The sequence below is a fragment of the Sapajus apella genome, unplaced genomic scaffold, assembly GCF_009761245.1.
Source record: "Sapajus apella isolate SASKATOON/1434 unplaced genomic scaffold, GSC_monkey_1.0 scaffold36, whole genome shotgun sequence".
Classification (NCBI taxonomy): domain Eukaryota; kingdom Metazoa; phylum Chordata; class Mammalia; order Primates; family Cebidae; genus Sapajus; species Sapajus apella.
In genome coordinates this window covers 4,811,269-4,824,796 of record NW_022436976.1, presented here as the reverse complement: position 1 = coordinate 4,824,796, position 13,528 = coordinate 4,811,269, and the positions used below count along the sequence as shown (strand labels likewise).

The 13,528-nt window shown below is 33.4% G+C and overlaps 1 protein-coding gene across 50 annotated transcripts in view; it reads left to right on the top strand.

The window, feature by feature from the left end:
• ADGRL2 (adhesion G protein-coupled receptor L2) overlaps nucleotides 1-13,528 on the top strand; it is a 416,407-nt gene that overhangs the window by 264,226 nt on the left and 138,653 nt on the right. The window lies entirely within an intron of this gene.

The window sequence follows — 13,528 nt, the reverse complement described above, 5'->3', positions numbered from 1 at the left end:
ATAGGAAGGCATATATAAATTTAACCATTTAGCCACTGTGTTTTTTTCTGGGCCCTTACATGATTGTAACCTTTTAACATCTTACAGAGATTAGTTCTTTTTGTACCATTTCCTAGGTTCTTGCAGATAAACTCAAATAAGTTTTCCTAGGTGGTTTCTTCCCTCTTTCCTTGATAACAGTGATTAAATTGAGCTGCATGCTTAGGATTCAAAAATACACAAGGAGAAAATAATGCACAAGACACAGTTCTTTTTTGTTTTATTTTTTATTTTTCTGTAAGTTATTGGGGGACAGGTAGTATTTGGTTACATGAGTAAGTTTTTTGGTGATTTGTGAGATCCTGGTGCAACCATTAGCCGAGCAGTGAACACTGTACCATATATGTTGTCTTTTATCCCTTGCTCCCTCCCACTCTTCTCCCCAAGTCCCCGAAGTTCATTGTATCATTCTTATGCCTTTTCGTCCTCATACCTTAGAACCAACATGTCAGTGAGAACATGGGATGTTTGGTTTTCCATTCCTGAAGTTACTTCACTTAGAATAATAGTCTCTAGTCTTATCCAGGTCGTTGCAAATGCTGCTAATTCACTCCTTGGTATGGCTCAGTAGCATTCCGTACACAAACATACACACACACACGCACGCACGCACGCACGCACGCCACAGTTTCTTTGTCCACTCATTGATTGATGGGCATTTGGGTTGGGTCCACAATTTTGCAATTATGAATTGTGCTGCCATAAACATGCGTGAAAGCACAGTTCTTACTCTTGAGAAGCTCATGGTCTTGTGCAGGGATTGAAACCTTAAATACCTGTTGGTGCCTTGAGGACCTGTGATTACCATTCTAGTAGTTTGCTTGGTTTTTCCAGTTTTCCTGACTTTCAGCAGAGACCAAACATTAAGATTTTTAAGTAACGGCAACTAATTAAGATTTTGTTTAAAAACAAGCATGTATATATTAGAATAGCCATGGGATATGCCTTTTTTTTCCTCCTGTTTACAGTTGTATTTTAACTTGGACCATTGCTATGATAACACTGAATCGACTTACTGTGGGGACTTCAGATTTCCCAGTCTAACAGTTGATTACTTTTGTTCACATCAGTATATTTGATTTGTTGATACCTAGGAGGTAAATTTTCAGCAAGGTACTTCAGGATTTGCTGTAAACCTAATGGGAGTCACAACTCCTATTAAATTAATAGGAATTGTATATCTGTGCTTGCTGTATAGCAAATGTTAACTTTATTTTTTAAATTCACAAATAATGTAAATTAACGTCCATCTAAAGCAATACATTTTTTAAAAATTATTATTTTTTTAATTTTTATTTGAGATGGAGTTTTGCTCTGTCACTCAGACTGGAGCGCAGTGGTGTGATAGCAGCTCACTGCAACCTCTGCCTCCTGGGTTCAAGCAATTCTCCTGCCTTAGCCTCCCAAGTAGCAGGGAATACAGGCGTCTGCCACCATGCCTGGCTAATTTTTATATTTTTAGTAGAGATGGGGTTTCACCATATTGGCCAGGCTGGTCTCGAACTCCTGACCCTTGTGATCTGCCTGCCTCGGCCTCCCAAAGTGCTAGGATTACAGGCGTGAGGTACCGCGTCCGGCCAAAAATTATTTTATGTTTTTACTTTAGACCAACGTGATTTTACTCCTTAAGAAAATAGCTGCATTGCTCTTAGGACACTTTAGATATTTATTGTGTTTCATGAGTATATTGTAATTTGATTGCAGCAGCTTTCTTCTCCATAGGTAGTAATAATTCAGTTTTAAAAATATAAATCTTTATGCCTTTACAAATTGTATGATGTTGTTTCTTCTCTTGTAAAAATCAAATTATTATAGTATCACTATCAGCATTCAAGATGAAGGTAATTATGTTTCAAATGTCACTCAAAATTGCCAAAAATAAAATTAAGCTTAATAGGATACACTGGCATCTTTTCAAAAGTTAATTTGAATTATACTTTGGTCATCTTCGATACCAATATTTAGTGTCAGAATATGCCATTTCATAAATGAAGATAAAGTTCAAGTGCTTGATTGTTGATTTTTTTCTTTCCCACTTTTCCTTATACTTTCTTCTTGATTCCATCCTCTTTTGCCTCTCTTTATTCATGGAAAAAATTTGTTTATCCACAATTTGTGTGGATTCACCCATAGGTCTATTGTTGGTGGAAAAATGTTTCACATATTTATGCTGTTCACAACAGTCACCCAGCAGACCTCAAAAACATTGTGTGGCTGTTTAATTCCTGTAAGCCTCCATTTTCTGACAGAAAAGACCATATCAAATATTTAATAAATAAATTTGTTATTAAATAATAATTTATTAAAAGGAAAGAGGTTATTAGCTCTTTCATGCTAGAGTAAATTTTAGAAATACTGATTTTACATGTGTATTAGGCATTTACACAATTGCCGTCACACATTGAAAGAATCAATAGTATATTACAGGTAGCTTAATTAAAAGCATAGGAGGCATTTAGAGCACCTTAATTTTGTGGAACTGTAATTCTCTTAATTTCTCATTACTCATTAATTTCACCATTGATGAAGCTCTTCATCTTTTGAATTAATACACTTTTTAATTTTTTAATATAGCTTGTGATAATAGAGATTAAGATAATACAAGTGATTGAACACATCTGAAGACTATTGTAGAACCTGCTGTGTCTCAAAAAACTGATTTATCTGCCATATTACTAAGGGAGTGTCTTACTAAAACATATGCTTGGTACCCCATGGTACTCTTTATTTTCTTTTCCCCTCCTCTGCAAGACAAAGAATGACATATGACAGCCATGCAGGCTACATATATTAGACATCAATGTGGATTAGTGAATATCTCATGGCATCTTTCAACTCTGTTCCTGAACTCCTTTTGTCAACTTGACAGAAGTGATTCCAGGAGAATACCTAGTCCCAGCCTTGGGATCTCTTGGCTAAAATGTAAAGCTGAGAAGGGAATAACGTATCAGCACTTCAGGAAGCAGAAACATCATTTATAATCTCTTCTTATCAGCATGGGACTCTCCTGAGTTTGACTTTTATGTCTGCCATAATTCTTGCTTTGAGGGCTTATTTTTCTTAAAAGTGTTTTATTTCTTCTGATTTTGAATGTAGTACATCTTCATGAGGAAAGAGAAAATTTAAAAAATTAAGATAAAACTTTTAAAAGGTTCATAATTCTATGACTTTGTTATGCCGCAGCACATTTCCTTTCTGTTTTTCCACCTTATACACATACTTATTATGGATAAAGCCAAATTATGTATAAAAACAAAATTAGGTTATTCATCTACATATACTCTTATATTTATATTTTTCACTTTTAATTATCAGAAACAGTATTACTGTGCCATTATATATTTAGATAATGAATGTTAACAGTTTCATCGTAATTTATTATTTAATTATACAAATTTTTTAATTCTCCTTTTCTACTTGCCAGCCATTTGTACTTCATATCTTTCAAATATAAGTAAAATGCATACTGTATATACTTTTTTCCTTCACAACTGATTATTTCCTGAGGCTAGAATTCTAGAATTCTGATAATTATACAGGAGATATAGACATCTTCCAAACTGGTACTTCTGAAGGGTTAAACCTATGTGCACACATTGATAACCAGTATGTAAATCCATGTACTTTACCAGCATTGATTTTAAATTTTAAAAAGAATTAACACTTTTATCTGTAGAAAAGGGGATCTGTTAAAAATTAAATTTGTAATTTGGGGGATACTTCTGAGGACAAAAACATTTTTTGTAGACTTATTTATTGGTCAGTTGTTTTGATATGAATTCTGTTCATTGCTTTTGTTAACTTTTCTGTTTATATTGCTAATACTTTTTTATTTTTATTTTTTTTACAATTTATTGATGAGAATCCCCTTTTGTCATATTATGAAAACCTATTTGTTTGCTTTTTAGTTTAATTTACATTGTTTAAATTTTTAATGAAATCTTCAAACAGAAGAGATTTGTAGTATAACACTAATTGCATATTTAACAATTGTCACGATATTGTTACATTTGCATTATTGCACCCTTTTTTCTTTCCTTTTTGTTGTATAGTTATTTTATGAGATCTTTCATTATTTTTATGCTTGAAAATGCATATCTTGATCTCAGTTAAATATTTATTCACTTGCATTTCCCTGTAGCTCTTAAATATTTTTGTTTAAATTTTTAATTCATTGGGAATTAACGTTTTCATAAGGTGAGATCTAAGGTCTTTGGTCAGTTAATTTAAAATGAAGTGAACTAATGTTAAACCAACTGGTAAGAATTAAATTTTAACCAACAAAGTAGTTGAAGTTGGAACGTAGCCAAATTAAAAATGGATTCTGGATGATGGTTGAGAGAACAAAAATAAAGTAAAAACAATAGAAATAAAACACTGTTTATATCTATACAGATTGAACTGTGAATGAAAATGTCACTGCTCTTGTTCTAATATCAGTGCTTGTCTCTACTTAAATGACTTTTGTCTCATATATTTAATAAAGTTTGTTTTTAAGAGTTTTTATGTTGTTAAACAGCTGAGAGAAGCTAAAACATGACTGTAGTTAGTAAAATATCCCACCATGAAGATGAAGTTCTGAATTTTAGGAATTTTGGTGTTTCAAGAAACAGAATTCCCTGGAAAAAAAAGAGGAGGGATTCATATGAAGCCTAGTTTTCTTTTGCACAGGGATTTAATCTAAAAAAGCCATCCAAGTATAATTTTCGTTTTGTTGCATAGTTACAGGGTGTGTTTTACTATTCTTGTACTCATCTATTTGTATCTAATTGGTTTGTGTTTGTCTGTCTGTATTAATCATTAATTAGTTCTCTCTTCCCATACTGATTCTTCTTTTTCTCTTCATAGTACTAAAATCTAAGCCAGGTGGTCGATATGCCTGTATTAATTTCAGGCTTTGGTTAGAGGCAATATGGTATGCTAATACAAGTCAGAGACTTCCTTACATTAGTTACACATTACAATAGAAAGCCTGTTGGATTTTAAGAGGCCACTTTTATATGGTAGAATGCTGTGATGAGGCAATGTTGACAGGCTTTTTAAAAAGTTGGTAAGTAAAGTGAAGGAAACAGGTGCTGTAGGTTAAGTGTATTTCCTGGTTTAAGCAAAGTATTTTTTTTGACAGTTTTCTTGTTTGGTTGCTTTTAGTAGATTTGTTGAATACCTGAATTTGTCTCCAGGTGGAAGGAAGGGAAATGGAACCCATTGCACAGGCAGGAAGGCTCATTTAGGAAAGGAAAGAATGTGTATTAGGATCCAGAGAGAGGAAAGACTCAGGACGAGATGTGTACAGCTGCCCTAGAAAGATGATGGAGGTCAAGCTGGATTTTAAACATCTTATTTATCTAGAACAATGCCCCTCAAAACTTAATGTGCATGTAAATCACTCAGGGATCTTGTTAAAATGTAGATTCTTGCCTCAGTAATCTGGGATGGGCCTTCCGCATTTCTAATAAGCTCCTGGGTGATGCTGAGGTTGCTGGTCTGTGAGAGGACATTTGTATTATTGAATTTTGGTTATTAAAATGTTGAGTCTAGAAAATGAGATTTTACATGACAGTGACTTCCACTGTTAAAAATCAAGGTTTGTTTTAAACCCAAACAACCATAGTTGAAATATAGAAATAATATCACTTTCAGTTGTATAACTCATTTTATTAAAAAAGGAACTAAGCTACCTTGAAACTTTACTGAACATTTTTATATTTTGTTGCACTTCTAATCCTATTTTATATGCTTTCTATTGACCTTTTATCTGGCGAGTTGTTTTGAAAAATCCCTGAGCAACAATGCAGCCTGACCCTTTCTCCCTAATATTTCCCTCTATTCCCTGTTGATCTGTCCTTCTTTCACTCTATCATACACAGAAACAGTGTTTTTAATAGCATTTTAATACAAATGTTTTATTAGTTGAAGTAACACTATAAAATCATGTAATACAAAGTGTATGTTTTATTTAGAAAAAGTTTATTTTTATTACACTAATTTTTTAAAGTCAATATATTTAAACAACTGACAATTGTTGTTTTCGCTTAAGTGTTAATTCCTTGACATCAAGAGTATAGGATGGAAGTACCTGATTGTTAACTGGTCATTAAAAATGGCTAAATATATTTTCTCTACCTAAGGTTATCTAGTGAGTTTTTCACTTTGTAGATTTTCTTCTTTCTTTTTGTTAGTGGACACAATCTCCTTTTCCCTTTTCTTTCAGAGGCAAAGATAGGGTGCTGATGATTTGTTTTAATTTTATGATAAAACCAATTATAAAGTAAACTTATTTCTTAATGAAGTTTATTAGACTCTTCAGCCTTTTAAACCTCTCAAAACTAAGTTAGCAAATTTTTAATATAGGGAGTTCTATATACGTACCTGAGAGGTCAAAGTATTTTTATTTTGATTTTTTTTGGTGGAATTAAAGAATTTAGCGGTGTAGAATTTTTCATTTTACAGAAGTAGAAACTAAGGCCTGCAGATTGTTTCTTTGTCAAGCTCTGCTTAACTGCCAGTCCAGTTTTCTTGCTGTAGAACTTTATATTTAGCTTCAGATCATTAATATTTTCCTATCTCATGAGGCTGTTACTCACGAATATTTAGTGTAATTTATATTGCTGAACATTGCATAACTGAATGGTAATTATCAAAAGAGCTAATTTATGTCAGAATTTTCTTAATGTTTATTACCATTTTAGATGAAAAACTATGTTAAAATTTGTCTTTTAGTGAAAATTGTGTATAATACAGGAAGACCAATCATGCCAACACTCCAACTTTCAAATAATCTTCAAAAGTTTACAGCCATAAGCATGTATTTTTTAAATAGCACAATTTATCTTTGAAGTTACCAGCTATTGCTGAGAACCATTAACTTATAGACCACTGAAAACCTGTAACAATTATAACAAGAATTGTAACTCTTGCTATATTTAGTTACCAATTCAGACTGATTATCAGTCATCATTAAAATAGTTAAAAGGCATGGGCCTCCTGAGCCCATCCTTCAGGTATGTGTTTTGGACATTATCTTTTCCCTTTTGTTTGCTTACAACAGGAAGCTCGTTTAATCCTTTGCTTTGTTTTAGAGTTAAGCAAATAGAAACCATCCCTGTTAGCTTTCAAAAGCTTCTACTTTTGTTGTTTTAATGGCACTCACTGTAGATTCTGTGATCTTGCTTTATTTACCAGAAAACTTGCCTTTGAGAGCTGTCACTCCATTCTTTCAACAGAGTTGTTAATTGACTGATAGCACTGATTGAGTGGAAAACCTTCAGTGACAAAAGACTGGATGTAGGTGTGAGTCCATTTGAAAGGCTGGTGAATCTTTGCTTCTTAATCCCATTTCTATTTGTACTGAAATACTAAATACAGACTAGAAGAACAAAGTATATTTAAAAGCATTCAGAAATGTTAAGCAACAATAAAACCCCGTAACCATTTAAATGACAGCAGCTGACTATTTGAATTAACTTTGTGTTTGGTTTAATTTGGGGCCCTAATTATTCCTAACTTACGTGAGTAGATTTCAATTATAGTATCCTGCAGGGATTTGTAGCTAAGGCAACTAAAAGAATCATTTTACATAAAGTACTTTTGTTCAACTGATTAGACAAGTTAAAATGGAATGATGTAAAATTGAAACCTTTCAGACAAGGTCCAAACAAATGTTTCTAGTAATTTTGTCCAAAAAAGATGAATCTGAATAACATTTTGGTCTTAGGACAATTGACTTTCTTGTAATACTGATAAGTATATAAAAATGCCTTAAGATTGCATGCTTGGTAAAGGAGTAAGACTTTAAAGGTGTGGACAGATTGTCACGGTGGATGGACACCTGCCTGAATAGTGTTTATTTGCTTTATAAACTCTGATATACAGTTTGACACCTTTAAATACATAGATTTAGAAGAGAAATACAAATAAATAACATGAATGACTAGTACCTCTTTAATTCTGCATTTTGGAATACATTTCAGTTCAACACTTTGAAATGCTGTATACTAAGAAGTACAAGGACACAATATAGTTGACACCGTGCTATAGTCAGAAGACAGACTCAGTATTTGACTTGTCCTGCTGAATACTCCTCCCCACTAGAATCAGCCACGTTGATTTTAAACACCCATACCAGAATGAAAGCTACTTTATACTTAATTACTGGTTACTGGTAGATGGTACTTTGGTTTTTTCTTATCTAGGTGCTGGAGCACAATATTAAAATAAACGTTTGCCAGCATCCGTAGATCATTTTGAGGCTTAACCATAACATTTCATTGGAGTCTCATACCTGTCTAATATGAGTCTATTCTAGTGAATTAAGAGGCAGCAGCTCTGTTGTGTATCTTGTCTTAGTACTGGTTTAAATTCTCTTTGTCCTCTTTTTCTCCTCCTCCTTTTTTACCCCTTCTTTCAGTTTTTGAATATCTACAACATGTGAGTCATTGTCTTTCATACTTGATATTTTCATTATTTCCTTTAATCTAGTCAATTCTACGACCTGTTTTTCACTAAGTGAAACAAAATCTTAAAGGCATGGCATAAAGTTCACAGACCTCAAAAAGTGAGGTTTTTCTCCCATAGCACCAACCAAGCTATATACTCTTTCTTGAAAACAATGCCAGTAAATTCACTCTTCAACCTGTTCAGTTCCTTTTTGTTCTTTAGTATACTTTTTGAAAGCTAGTAACCTTTAGGAGGCTTTTTCTTATCTAAACAGAAATCCTCTGAATTTATATAGCAGCACAGCACAGTCCAATACAGTAAGCCACAAGGGGTTATTGAACACTGGAAATGTGAATGATGTGACTGAGAAAATACATTTAAAATACATTTTTATTGGTCAGAGCAATTTATAGGTATTGTTGTCGCTGTTGATACCTCTTACACCTCCTTTATATGTTTTAGCTAATTCCTTGAAGTTAGGCACAGTGTTTTATTTATTTCTATATTTTTCATGGAGCTTAGGCATTCGAAACTATTTTAAATGATTGAGAAGCACATGGAAAGAGACTTGGTACCATTTTAAATATATACTTAATTTATGGATCAGGGATTTCACTAATGAACACGAAAAAACAATATGGTTAGTTTATGAATATCGAAAACAAAGGAGTATCCATAAATGCATAGATAGGGTGTATCTTGCAGGAATACAGTCCTTAGAATTAACAGCTAAGTATAATTTAAGTATATTTTTAAACTTAATTGTAGCAAACCCTAGTTACTGACTGCAGCCTCAGTCCTTATTGTGAGACTTTTAGTAGTTGTTTAAATTACCTGGATGGTCATAACCTATACTTAAGTCAGCTAACATCGGCTTCTCTTCCCTAAATATGGAGCTTCCTTCTTAAAATCCATTGATGAGCCCAGCTAATATTGCCATTTGCTTTCTATGGTTTGAGAATATGTTGTAGAAGATAAGTAATTATGAAGGCATCAGTTAAAAATGATGAGTAATGAATATCTCTAGTCATTTAGAAAATACTTGTGATCTTGTCTTGTGAATTCTTTACTAACTAGAAAATCCTTCTCTGATTTTAACTTAAATATAAGGAGGAAATTTTATCTTCATAATGGGCCATGATGTATTTTATTACAATGATACATAGATTTATACATCACACCTGTAAATGTATCACTTTTTTGGTTCTTAATGACTTTTGGCTCTTTTTGTTCCTAATTACTTTATGTTAACATGTTTATAGCTTATATTATTAAAATTCATAGCTTTTTGGGGGAAACTGTCATAAAATAGCCACTTAAGTTTGTGTGTGTGTGTGTATGCATTCTGGCAGTCAGAATTTCTTGTTTTCTGTTTACGTTTGCAAATGAATTTATGATTTACCTTCTGTGTCTAATTTAGAAAAAAAATTAGCCAATTCTGTATTTAGTAGAAATTGAGGTCAATATACAGTACAACTATAGGATGTGTTTTTTATATTATAATTTTGAAGAGGAAAGCACCTGACTTAGAATGGTGAATTAAAAATTATTATAATCTGTACAACCATACCTATTCTAGAATAGCCTCAAGTACTTTGTAACTAAAATGTTTGCTCAGAAAACTTAAGAATTTTTCATTGACAGTGTTCAGCATGGATTTGAGGTTTCAGAAATGCTAGTTTCTAATCCTAATATCTAATAGTAATAGTTAATTATCACCTCGTTTTAAAACAATAGTGGTATCTCTCAAATGAAAGCATTATCTTGTCAAGCTTTATTCCTGAATGGTTTACATTTATTTTAGAAAGTCAGTCCACTTTAAAAATGAAAGTTTGGCACCACTGAAAGTAACTGAAAAGAATGTATTGCTGTTTCATAAAGCAAATAGGAGTGTTGCTGCATCACTAGAACAAATTAATAATCTTCCAGGTAACCACCTGGTAAGAGAAAGATGTAACTTATGGGAAGACATATTTATGAATCTAATCTGGTATGTATGTGGGAAAAAAATTAACGAAAAGCCATATTCTGTAACCATAGTTGCTATATTTGTCATTTAATAATGAAGAGAGTAAGAAAATTCTCCCCTGATACAACATTGAATTAACTCTCCTTTTATAATACTTCTTCAAAGTATGATCATTATGAAATGAAAATGTGAAAAGACTTGGAGGAAATGAACCTCCATGAATTGGAGTAAAAATTTCTTTTCTTTTTTATTTAGCGTTTGTAAATGTACTATGCCGTCTCTAGCTGTGTGCCTTTCTGGCCTATTTCTGTTCTCATCCTGTCAACTTAGAAAAAAAATTAGTAAATTCTATGTTTATTAGAAATACATACTTTTATGGTTTTGACAGCTGAGAAGTACTGTACTATGTGACTAAAGATACACCAACAAAATGAATGTTTTAGCTTCATTAAATTATTTTTTAGCTGTGCTTAAGAAAAATTTTATTGGTATTTATTCTGTATGAAGATCTGATACTTTAAACTTAACCTGTAAAAATCAACATTTTTTGGTATAGCAGAAAAAAGAACTGAACTGTCAGTTCATTCCAAGAATGAAGAGGCAGATGCAGCTGGTCCAGAGGAGAGGGTCTAGTTGGTGCATAAAAAATTCATGTCAGCATTTTGACACTGCATTCTTCTGGGGTATCTGTTACCACTGAATAGGAAACTGTTTCAAATTGACAGGCAGACAGAATGTTGTGCTGAATGTGTAAATTGGAATTATCACATCTAGCAGTTCCCTTCACCAGGTGCTGGCTTGGAGCTTGGTTCTCCACTAATGTCGAGAGAGTGCCAGGAATAGTTTTATTTGGTAATTATCCTTCATCTCTTCCAATGTCTAGTTTTTTTTAGTAAACAGCTTGCCCAGGTGTTTTTAGGAATGCCTAGCAGGACAGTGTAAGACTGCAGGTGCTTAGGTGGCAAGAGTATGCCATACAGAACACTGAGAACACCTATATCCATCTGTGTGAAAAGGATGATTGCTTTCAAGGGTTTTATTCCCTAATGTCCTGAGGATGATACTTGTCAGTAGTTTGCTGGCTCAGAGATCCTGGTGAAGGCAGAAAATTCAAAGTTGGTGTTTTTAAGAAAACTGGAACGTTTTATTAGGTTTTATCTTTGAATCTCTTTAAAAACTTGATAATTTGCAACCTATGTGAATGAGCAGTGAAATTTCCCAAGACTGTAAAAATTGAAAGCAAATCAAGTCTTAATAAAGAAATAGTAAAGATTTTTTTTTGCTTCTTCAGTCTTTCTGGTTTTACTGAAAAGGTTTACTATAACATAAAGTTAAGATTTTTATTTTTCTGTCTTTTCTTTAAAAAGAAATTCACAATACTATGAATGAGAACAAAATTTAGGATTTTATGCTTTATAAATTTATATCACAAGATGTTACTAAGTACTGCTCAAATTAAAACAGTATTTGAGCAGGATGCTCTAATTGAAGCATTTATAACTTACTTTTCTTGAAATTTAATGAGTTGCATCACAGAATTACTTTAATTAGTTCTGTTAATCATTTTTTTTGGTCATAAATATATTTTTAAAAGAGTTTATGGTCTGCCTTTTGCCTATTCTATGGGCAGTGAATTTTCTTAGTAAATTTTCCATTATAGGTTGGATTTTCTGTTTCTGTTTTCTAATCATCTTTGCATTATGGCAAGATAAATGCTAAGTGCTCAAAATGAAGATGTTATGAAAATGTTTTATAGTTTCCCTTGGACTCTGAAAGTTGTCGTGGCATTTCTACAACCACTCAAATTTCAGGGATACTACTAAACCACAGGAATTATGCTGTCAGCTTTGATTTAGGATTAGGCATTGTAGTCATTTGTATTGACTTGGTCTCTGTTTTCTTTCACTGACATATCCTGTAGTGAAATTACATTTATACAAGCATCTCATGGGAAAGTCCGAAAGTATAATATACTAAAAGGCAGAAAGTTTTGGCGTAACAGCCAATAGTTCAAATTCTGACTCTTTTACTTAGCAGCTATGTGAACTTAAGTTATTTAATTTGGGTTTTCTTATTTATTATAAAATTGGGAAAATGCCTATATTTTAGAACTGTTGATGCTTAGAAATGAAATGTTTAAACATTTATTTATCAGTGATTGTTGAACATTTGCCATGTACCCAGACTATGCAGTGTGCTAGGTATGAGTATTGTCTTTAAGGAACTTAACAATAATGGTGGTTCCTTATGATACCTAAAGGGGAACCCAGAGAGAGCTGCATAGATGGCATACTCAGCTGAAACTCAAATAGCAGAGATACCTGAATGAGCAAGAGGTGACCAATTCAGAAGACTTCTCCTTAACTCCAGGAGAGGTTGTAGAGTGTGCAAAAATATTGCCACTAAGAAACGGGGTGAATTGCAAATAGGTCAGTGTGTGCAGAAAGTGAGGAGTGGCAAAAGATAGCTCTGGATGAAGGTGGAGCCAGACTACTCATGTGGAAGAGTTAGAACTTTATCATGTAGGTGAGAGATGATAATTGAAAAATTTCAAAGGTGATTATAGAGTTTTATTCTTGAAGTATTTCTTCAGGCTGGATGGGGTTGACTGTTGAAGGCAGTGAGAATATTGAACAAGTTCCTGTGGGACCAGGGAATTAACATAAACAATTGAAGTAGGCAGGATATAAAGAAATGATACAAAACTGGGTTGGGTATGGTGCCTCACGCCTGTAATCCCAGCACTTTGGGAGGCTAAGGCGGGTGGATCACGAGGTCAGGAGTTCAGGACCGGCTTGGCCAAATTGGTGAAACCCATCTCTACTAAAAATACAAAAGTTAGCCAGGCATAGTGGTGGGTGCCTATAATCCCAACTACTGGGAGGCTGAGGCAGAGCATTGCTTGAATCCAGGAGGCAGAGGTTGCAACGAGCCAAGATTGCGCCACTGCACTCCAGCCTGGGCAACAGAGTGAGACTCTGTCTCAAAAAAAAAAAAAAATGATACAAAACTGGAAAGTGCATGCTTGTCTAAAGCAGGCAGAAGTCCAGGTGCAGTGGCTCATGCCTATAATCCTAGCACTTT